The sequence below is a fragment of the Chionomys nivalis genome, chromosome 1 (genome assembly GCF_950005125.1).
Source record: "Chionomys nivalis chromosome 1, mChiNiv1.1, whole genome shotgun sequence".
Lineage (NCBI taxonomy): Eukaryota > Metazoa > Chordata > Mammalia > Rodentia > Cricetidae > Chionomys > Chionomys nivalis.
Genome location: NC_080086.1, coordinates 193,629,036 through 193,638,331, shown reverse-complemented (window position 1 = coordinate 193,638,331; position 9,296 = coordinate 193,629,036). Strand labels below are relative to the sequence as shown.

The 9,296-nt window shown below is 40.6% G+C and overlaps 1 protein-coding gene across 3 annotated transcripts in view; it reads left to right on the top strand.

Moving 5' to 3' along the window:
• The first annotated feature begins 7,964 nt into the window (after positions 1-7,964).
• Positions 7,965-9,296, top strand: part of Mios (meiosis regulator for oocyte development) — a 34,109-nt gene continuing 32,777 nt past the window's right edge. For 2 of the 3 annotated variants that reach the window (XM_057775696.1, XM_057775679.1), the window contains exon 1: positions 7,965-8,113. The gene's annotated coding sequence lies outside the window, so the exon portion shown is untranslated. Of the gene's footprint in view, positions 8,114-8,147; positions 8,673-9,296 lie in introns of those variants that run through there. The other variant, XM_057775687.1, reaches the window with a different exon arrangement.

The window sequence follows — 9,296 nt, the reverse complement described above, 5'->3', positions numbered from 1 at the left end:
ACATCTCTGAACATATGGCACACAATTCAAATACACAATTCTTTGGGGCTTGAATTGAACTGGCTCAACCCAGTGTCTCTTAAATTCTCTTCCTACTCTGATTCCTTCCAGCATTATCTATGGAAGCATCATCTAATGAAATTTACAGAATTTTGTACTGGGATGTAAACAGTTTCTATTGTCTAATGTTATCTCACAAATTAAAGGAAGGAATTCAATGTTATTTTACTTCTGTTATAATGCATATATAATACATATATGCATGATGATTATTCATCAGTAATAATTTTGGAATGAAGATCTACTTGAAACAGTGCATATTCTGGAAATGCTTCTCTTTCCAAATACTTTGATCACTTAAATTTGAAAATTTCCTTAGAATCGATCATGAGAATCCTATTCTTCCACCTTCTTATTCTGTAATATTTCCACTAGGGCATATTCTTTTGCCATCTGTCTGCCCTTGGGTTAATTCTACCTATGGGAGAAGTAACAATATTTATCCTGAACAATGAAAGTTAAAAATCCAATATCCACTTTCCCATTTTGCTTGAACTGGAAGAATAAAACTGTGTTAAAGATCATGTATATGTATGACTTCATTTTCTTAACATTTATTTTCTAAGATCTAAAGAATGAGTGACACCCTCTAAAGCTGCAGTTTCTAGAAAGCAGACTAGCAGGAGTTCAGAATCTAAGAACAGGAACTAGGAAGCTTGCTTTGGATCAGAGGGTGAGACTAAGCCACATTCAGTGATACATACTGACATTTGATTTGCTTGTCTCTGACTATAAAGTATATGTCTTATTTAACTCTAAACCCAGAAGAAGAATGTTCTAGGCAATCACCAATAATGTCTATCTCCTGTGTATATATGTAGACATAGTTTCAAAGTTACTATGCACTGTTTCATTCCATTATGTATTCTCTACTCCCTAAACTCTGCCTGGTAAAATAAATACAAATGAAAGAAAACTTTAGCTTTAAAGGAATTATTTATAGTAATCAAAATTTCAAAGAGTTAGTAGTAATAGCAGTGTTAATTTTAACCACAGAAAGTTCTGGAGCCAATGCTTTTATTAGAACGAGTCTGCTGAATACGGTGGGTAGACTTTACTCATATCCAAAAACATCAAAGCAGCTTTGACACACCTACATTATTTATAGGCCCATAAGTGAGAGTCTTCTTTCCCAACATTTACATAAAGTTGAAAGAGAGGAACTCCCTGTCAATAATACAGGTATTTAATAAATGCAATTTTAACATTTATATGATTTAACATAAAGTATTCCTACATAAACAGGATACTATAAATCTTCAATTAGCCTGTTAAATTTACAGTAAAACAAATGACATTTAAAAATTTATATACTAAAGCTCATGTACCACAACCCCCATATTTATGTCCTAAACATGAACTTACGCTGTTTCAGAGAGTATTAAAGAAATAAAGAATGCTTTAAAGCTGCCTGTAGAAACTGTTGATCAGCCTCCTCTTTTAAATAGCCCAGCCCTTGCAATCATACTCAGTCACCCGGGGCTCTTCATTTTATGCTGAATACGTTTATTTCTGACATGCTTACAAGAAGTGAATGTGATGTGCATCTTGTTGGCTAACATATCAAAAACAAACATGGATTGAAATTTTAATTCTTAAACAATTAAGTACACAACTACAGAGATTTTCTATATTAGCAAAAGTAAAGTTGCTTTCTAGAGAGATTGTTTTAAATCTAATTTTGAGCATCCATTACATAATTTATGTGCCATGAGTGAGAATTCCTCATTGCTTACAATATCATTCTGTTCCACACTGAGACAATTCCTCTCTTGCACACTGTTGCCTCCTGACAATGGCAGTCTGGAATGACTGCAATCGATGCCAGCGTTCCTCCACATCACATCACACTTTTCATGCAGTTCAATCTGGGTGTAGAAGAAAGTTTTGCATATTGATCATTAAATTTTATAATTGGTATTATAACGTCTAAAGAAGCACTTTTTGTTTGTTTTTGAGACAGGGTTTCTCTGTGTGACCCTCCCTATCCTGAAACTCACTCTATAGACCAGGGTGACCTGGTGCATAGAAGTTGTTTTTCTTCTTGTTAACAGCTCTGTGTTACTGTCTTGTTAAAGAGTAGGAACTCATTGACTGCATCACAGTACAAATTGGTTCCCCCACTTTCATATTCGGTTTTCAGCAGAATAGAGTTTCCCCTGTCAGTTGGATGGATTTGTAGGCATAGATCTTGCATCTTTGGGCCAGTCTTTGACAGAAAAGTGATTTCTTTCATATTTCATCATAAAAGCATCTTGTTCTTACCAGCAACATGTTTACACCACGTGATTAACTGAACTGAAGTTGGAGGCATTCTCTTCTTCAGTCCAGGATGATTCTGGCAGGAAGCCTGAAGAGAAAGAAGGGCATCAGAAACCTTCTCATTTCCACAAACTCATGTATAGCTGGTCTAGCTGTTATAGGCAGAAGTAGATAATAAATAATATACTTAGTTGGTGTGTTATTTTTCTATTACTGTGATAAAACACCATGACCAAGGCAGCTAATAGAAGAAGAATTTATTTGGGCTTACATTTCCAGAGGAATAAGAGTCCATTACCATCAAAGCAGTAGAGGGTGGCATCAGGCTGGCTTGAACAGCAAGCCCAGAACTCACATCTTAAACCACAAGAAGGAAAGAGAGAAAACAAAGCTGGATCAGTGAGTGACTTATGAAACCTCAAGACCTACCCCCAGGGACATAATTCTTCCAGCAAGGCCATACATCCCCAAAACCTCCCCAAACAGACACTAACTGGGAACCAAGTGTAGTAAGGAGGCTGCTCGTTTGTTCCTGGCCACTTAGCCCTGAAATAATTACACAGAAACTGTATTAATTAGATCGTTGCTTGGCACATTAGCTCTATCGTTTTATTGGCTCTTACATATTAATTTAGCTCATTTCTATTAATCTGTGTGTCGTCGCACGGCCATGGCTTACTGGCTAAAGTTCTGGCGTCTGTCTCCAGCTGGGCTACATGGCTTCTCCTGATTCTGCCTTCTCTCTCCCAGCATTCAGCTTAGTTTGTTCCACCTAGCTCTGTTCCCCTATAGCTCTGCTATAGGTTCAAAGCAGCTCCTTTATTTATCAATGGTAATCACAGCATACAGAGGGAAATCCCATATCACCTCCCCTTTTCTGTTTAAATAAAAAGGAATATTTTAACTTTAACATAGTAAAATTATATAAAACTGTTATCAAGCAAGAATTACAATTATATCTATTTTATCTTTTATCATAACTAAGGAAAAGTATCTATCTATTCTTCAACTCCATCAAAGACCCAAGAAGGATTATAATATTACCTAAACAAACAGGAAGTGCATTGTAAGCAACTTCCAAAACTCTAGAATTGACAGAGTTATCTCGCTGCCTAGACAATAACCTAAAATTCTTCTGTAGTGTTGGGGCATCCATCTTCAGCCTACAGGTTCATAGTCCAGCAGACTTTTCCATGAAGCAGGAAATTTCAAAGACATTTCCGCTTATACTGGCAGTTTGTCAGTTACTTTCTTTTGTGTCCTGCAGAATGTCTGGCAGACTCTTTGATGAAGCAGTAACCCTGAAGGATGGTCTCACCTTTAGGCAAGTTCAGCAGTCATTTCTCTTTGGGTCCTGCATGTCCTATATATCATACAGTCCAGGCAAGAGAAGGTTCTTGCCCAAATGGCTAACAAACTCCATAAGGAGCATCTTCAATGCCCATCTTCCTCTTGAAGTTATTGGTGCTGCCAGGAGTAGATGTGTCTCACTCTCATGAAAAGTCTTAAGTTCTTAAAGCATTTTAAATGCCATATTGTGAAGGTCTTTGAAAGATTTAAGAACACCTATCTAACTGAAATATCTATATATATCTAGAAAATCAAACAAACATGACTACAAGCTTGAGTATTATAGATGACTATTAGCCTATATTTCTTAATTATACATTACATTTTTAAATGAGCTTCACAAACATAATACCTTAATCAAGAGCAGAAATACACATATAAGAAGACTGACCTAGAATTTGAATCAATAGGACAAGATCCATACCAATGCAAATCTTGATAGCATAGCCCCCTTTAAATGTAAACAAACATTTATAAACAATATTTGGGGATTTGAGTGTAGTTCTCTAGACTACTTCATGCTGATTGGGGGCGCTGTTAATCAGGTCTTTCATGGTGTATGCTGTGTGCTAGGTTCATCTCAGTCAGCAGTTGGATGAAGTGATTTTTGGGGGGTGTTCATGACAAGCTTTCAGGTGGTCTTGGTCCATCAGACCACATTAGTCTGTTTTTAATCCACAGGTTCTCATCTGCTATGAAAACAAAAGAAGAACCTCTTTTCCAAAGCAACATAACCTTAGATTCAAATTTTAAACTTAAGATACCTTTATGTTGGTTTAACTTAGAAGCCCATAAAAAGAAATGTCTCTCTGTACTTAGCTTCTTCAGAGTCAAAAAATTCAAATAAAACACAATAATAATTCATAATCCAGACACTCTGTATATATTCCATCTTTACGTGGCTTATTGTTTTTTTATTTCTTTCTATATTCTTTTTCTTCTCTCTCCTAAGCCAGTGTACATTTATCCAACACTGTAAACTATTTAGAGGTCTGTACCATATGAATTTGTCTTTATTGTGTATTTATAACTATTTTCTGACCAGGACTGCTTCTTAAAATGCTAAGTGCTTCTTAAAAACTTAAGCTGCAGAATACTAGGGCATATACGGTACTGTCTGCATGCTTTGATAGCCCAACATGGTCGAAGTCCGTTAACCGCCTCTGAAAGCCATGCACATTGCCCCAGTTCCAAGTATGCAGCTGGTCTATGTTGAGTCATTAAGCAGTTTGTAACATGCTGCCCACAAAACCCATTTAAATGCCTTCAGCTTTCCAAAATCATGCTTAGTCTAATGAGCTACATTTGCCTTTCTTAGCATGTAGCTTCCTTTCTGATTTACACCTGTTGCTTGATTTATATTATTTGCCAGGCAGTGGATGAGAGATGCTTCTCTTATAAGGAACACACTTAATGCTCACTCACAACTTTTTGACAGCATCCAGCTGAAAGGGAGGCCAAAGGATATTAAAAAAAGAAAGAAAAAGAAACTGAGTCACCAAATGTCTTGCTAAAACTTGGAGGCAGATATGCTCTCATAATGTGGCAGATGGTCCAAATGTGGTAGCTCACAACTGTAATCCCAGCTCTTAGAAGAGAGGGTAGAGATCAGGAGTTTGTGGTCAACCTGGTAAGTATAACAAGACCCTGTCTCAAACAAAACAAAGAATTTAAAAAAGGAAAGGAAGAAATACGAGAAAGGTAGAGGAAGGGAGGAAAAGACAATGGAAACTGAACGTGTTGGACTGTAAAACTTAATGGAGTATGACTACAGGTAAGTAAGACATTGACTTATACATGAAGTCTTACACAGTCTTGGATAAGAGTCCAGCTTTGAATTAAGCAGAGGCTAATTCATGCAATGTTGTAGTTAAAGAACTTTCCAGCTGGGGAGAGAAGCCAGGGCAGAGTACAGAAGCAACACTACATTTGTCTGGTCAAAGAAATGACCAACTCACAGGGGCCAGAACAAACAAGACCAGGCTAATGATGGGGAGCCAAGTGAAGAAAGTATTTCAAGAGATAGAAGCAGTCAACTGTGTATGACGTGCAAGGGTGAAGCCTTGGTCACTGGAATGGCAGAGTGAATATCATTGTTACCTCTGGCAAACAACATGGTAGGTATTAAAGACAGTGAAGAAAATTCTAGAAGACACAAGAAAGTGGGATTCGACAGAGCAAAAATTCCTTTGAGGAAAACAGAGTGGTTTGAGCATGTAAATGTGGTAACCAGAAGAAATGGTGAGGCTAAAGATGCCCAAGCATAGGAAAAAAACCCAAGCAGATATTTTCAGGTCTCACGAGAGCAGAAGCGTGCACTTGCTCCATATGTCAGCTACAGGGGTGGCAGTGAATGAAGAAGGGGTGCTGGGGCAGAAAGCAATGGGGGGCTTTAGGGATTTCTATCTAGCAGTTTTGATTCTATTTTTCAGAAATAAGAAGTAAAGTCATTTATTGATGGAATTTGTCTCAACTAGGGCAAGTGTCAATATAGCCATTTTTAAAAAATGTAAGGTTGGTCTTACTTACTTATATATCCTAGGCCAAAACCAACTAGAAGAGGGATAGGATCAAGCTAAAGTGATGGATCTTTTGATATATTATTCCGTTGATTATACTTCATGTTCTTTACATAACAGGAGTCATAAATGTAATATATTCCTCACCTCAAACTGATCCTCTTACCAAAATGACCAATCGCTACCACCATGCCCACAGCCAAGCACAAGGACACAAGCATAGGCTGTCAACTGAAGGGAATCCTAATGTCACTCAGGAGCCACTCCCTAAAATCTTCATCATTCACTTGGTTAGTCTCACCTTCTGAATTACATCACAAGCAGCCTGCTTGTCTCAGCACTAGTAATTTGAGTCTTGATTATCTTTCACATGGCTATTCTACCTCTCCAGATCTCTTTGTGGAACAACTGGTTATATCACTACCTTAGTTAAGATAATCAGGGACTCCACAGCTGCCTTTCTGAAAAAGCCCGTGCAGAGGCAGTAGACTAATTTCCAGTGCATTTCTAATAGGGCTTCTCACGCTCTCTTCACCTCCTTGGTTTATCCATACATTAGTTTCCCCTTAATTAATATATATGCATATAAAGTCCATCAGTAGACACCTCAGACTGTGGCTGGTATCAAACTTAAATATACTATATTTTCCTATGCAAATATAGCTATATAAAATCTAATTTATAAATCAGGCACAGTAACAACAACAATATAATAGAACAAAACCAGCTGCCCCTTTGTGCTCTCCAATGATAGCACAATCTACATGTGCTCAAATGTTTGATCTTGGTGTGATATTTGCAAATAACCTATAAACATTCTCTAAATTACTTATAATAGTGTACAAGTTTAATACAGACATACACATACACACATATGGAGAGGTAGACAGACAGATGAGACAAAGAGATACAAAGATAGACAGAGAGACAGACAGAGTTATTTACACACAACCAATCTAGCTCAAGCTCACCATATAGCAGAGTCTGGCTTTGAACTATTGACGCTTCTGCTTCAACCTCTGGGGTGTTGATGATATAGATGTGCTCCACCATGCCCAATTTTAAGAACGTAGTTTGATCTGTGGTGGTTGAACCTGCAGGGGCAGAGCTGGAGGATACGGAGGGTAAATAGGACTATAATATATATGTGACTCTGTCTCTTGTTCTTGTCTCTTGTAATCACCCTTCTTGTGGTGATTTGTCAATATAATTACCTACATGATAAGATGAAATGAAGTGATTGATGCAGGCGTTGTGGCGTAGTATTAGGCTACCAGGTAAGGGTTACTTGAAGGGAAGCCCTGACAGGTTCGATAACGGGAGGGCAGATTAGGAGGTACACTGGAACAAAGGGTGGTTTGGTGTTCCTGATAACCAAAGGGAGCAATCATGAGCCCCAAATCCTTAACTTTCTACTACATCGCCCGTCATTACTTTTCAGTGTTAATTAAAATGGACCACATATGTCAAAGCGTGTGCACTGGTTTGATCCTGCTATCTGGCTCCTAAGAATAAACGCAAACTCCAGGCTAGCTTTCACGGCTGCAGGGCCTGCGCTGGGCGGAGCCGCGAGCGAGGAAGGCGGAAATTCTAGGTTGTGGTTCCGCCCACAGGCGAGGGCGGGGTCTCCTCTGGGCGAAGCGCTTGGAAGGAGGGCGGGGTCTCCCCTGGGCGGAGCGCTTGAGAGGGGGCGGTGACTCCGAGCGGTGGCCCCGCCCCCGGGCGGGGCCGGGCCGGGGAGGGCGTGACTCGGGGCGTGGCGTCCGCTTCCCAGGCCGCAGCGGCGGTTCGGTCGTGGGCCCCGCGGGTGGCCCGGGTCACCGCCCGCGCTTCGGCGGCCATCTTACCCGCGCGCGGCTCCCGCGGCGGGCGGGGCGGCGTCAGGCCGGAAACGGCTGTGTGGCGGCGCGCCACCTCCTCAGGTCAGTGAGTGAGGCCCGGAGCGGGTCTCGGCGCGGGCGGGCCCCGGGGTGGCCGCTGCGGCCACTGCCTCAGTGCCTCGCGGGCGGGCGGCGTTCTGCTCAGTGGGACGGTCCGGCGCCCGGCGGCCTCGTGTGGAGCCTTCGGGCGTCCCGCGGCCGCGTGGCAGCCGTCCTCTGTGCGGCCGGCGGCGCGTGTGTGGAACCGCGTCCCCCTGTGCCGAGCGGCTCAGCCGGGTGTCTGGGACGTGGGAGTCGCGATCAGATGCCTGGTGTACCCGGAATAACAACATGATGAGTTCCAGTTGTACCCTATTAAATTCTTGTTAAAGGGCCTGTCACCCTGTGAGCTCTGTTCTCTGCTCGCTACCTATACGAATAATGCAAATTCCTTGAGAGGAATGAAGCCTCTGCCTGCCGAATTGCTCAGCAAATGACTACTCTTGTCGACTGTTTTGAATAACTATTATCTTAACGAAAATTTAGATGTGTGCAATGCATCGTCTTGGAGATGCTAGTGCTGCAAGTTTCCCGAAACTGTATCGTACAGCGATGTAGCTCGGTAAGAAAGAAGACACACCCCACAGCAGATATTTGTATATTTTTGCGTTATCGTAGTGTATTGAACTTGTGTCCAGTAGCCACGTGGGGTTGAGACGCGTTTTAAGTGTAAAAACTAGATTCCCATGATTTAATAAAAAAAGTAAAAAGTTTAGTAATTTCTTTACGTTGGTTGTATATTTTTAAACATTTTTGATTGGATAGGTTAAGTTAAAAGATATTCTAAATTTCATTTATTACTTTTGAACTATGCCTGCTAGAGAATTACAGGCCATGGCTCGTTGTATTTCTTTTGGGTAGTGTTATAGGTGTTTCTAGTGGAGAACAGACTCTCCATGGTTCTCATTTGCTGAGAAACCATTGAAGGGAAATGAGCAATTTCTAAGTCTGAAGATAAGAACCTAAATTATTGCAAACTTCTACCTCTTCGCGAATTTTACAATGTCTCCAGCATCTGAAAGCATTCAGTCCCAGGGCTGTCTGAAGAATAGTAGAGATACCATCATCTGTGTGAAGCAGAGAGCCCTTAGTCTTGGAAGGCAGAACTTTGTGAGGAGGAAATAAGGTAGATTTACCCACTATTAAGGGACTGGTAAGAGTCTAAGCTAGGAAGTGACTGAAGAAC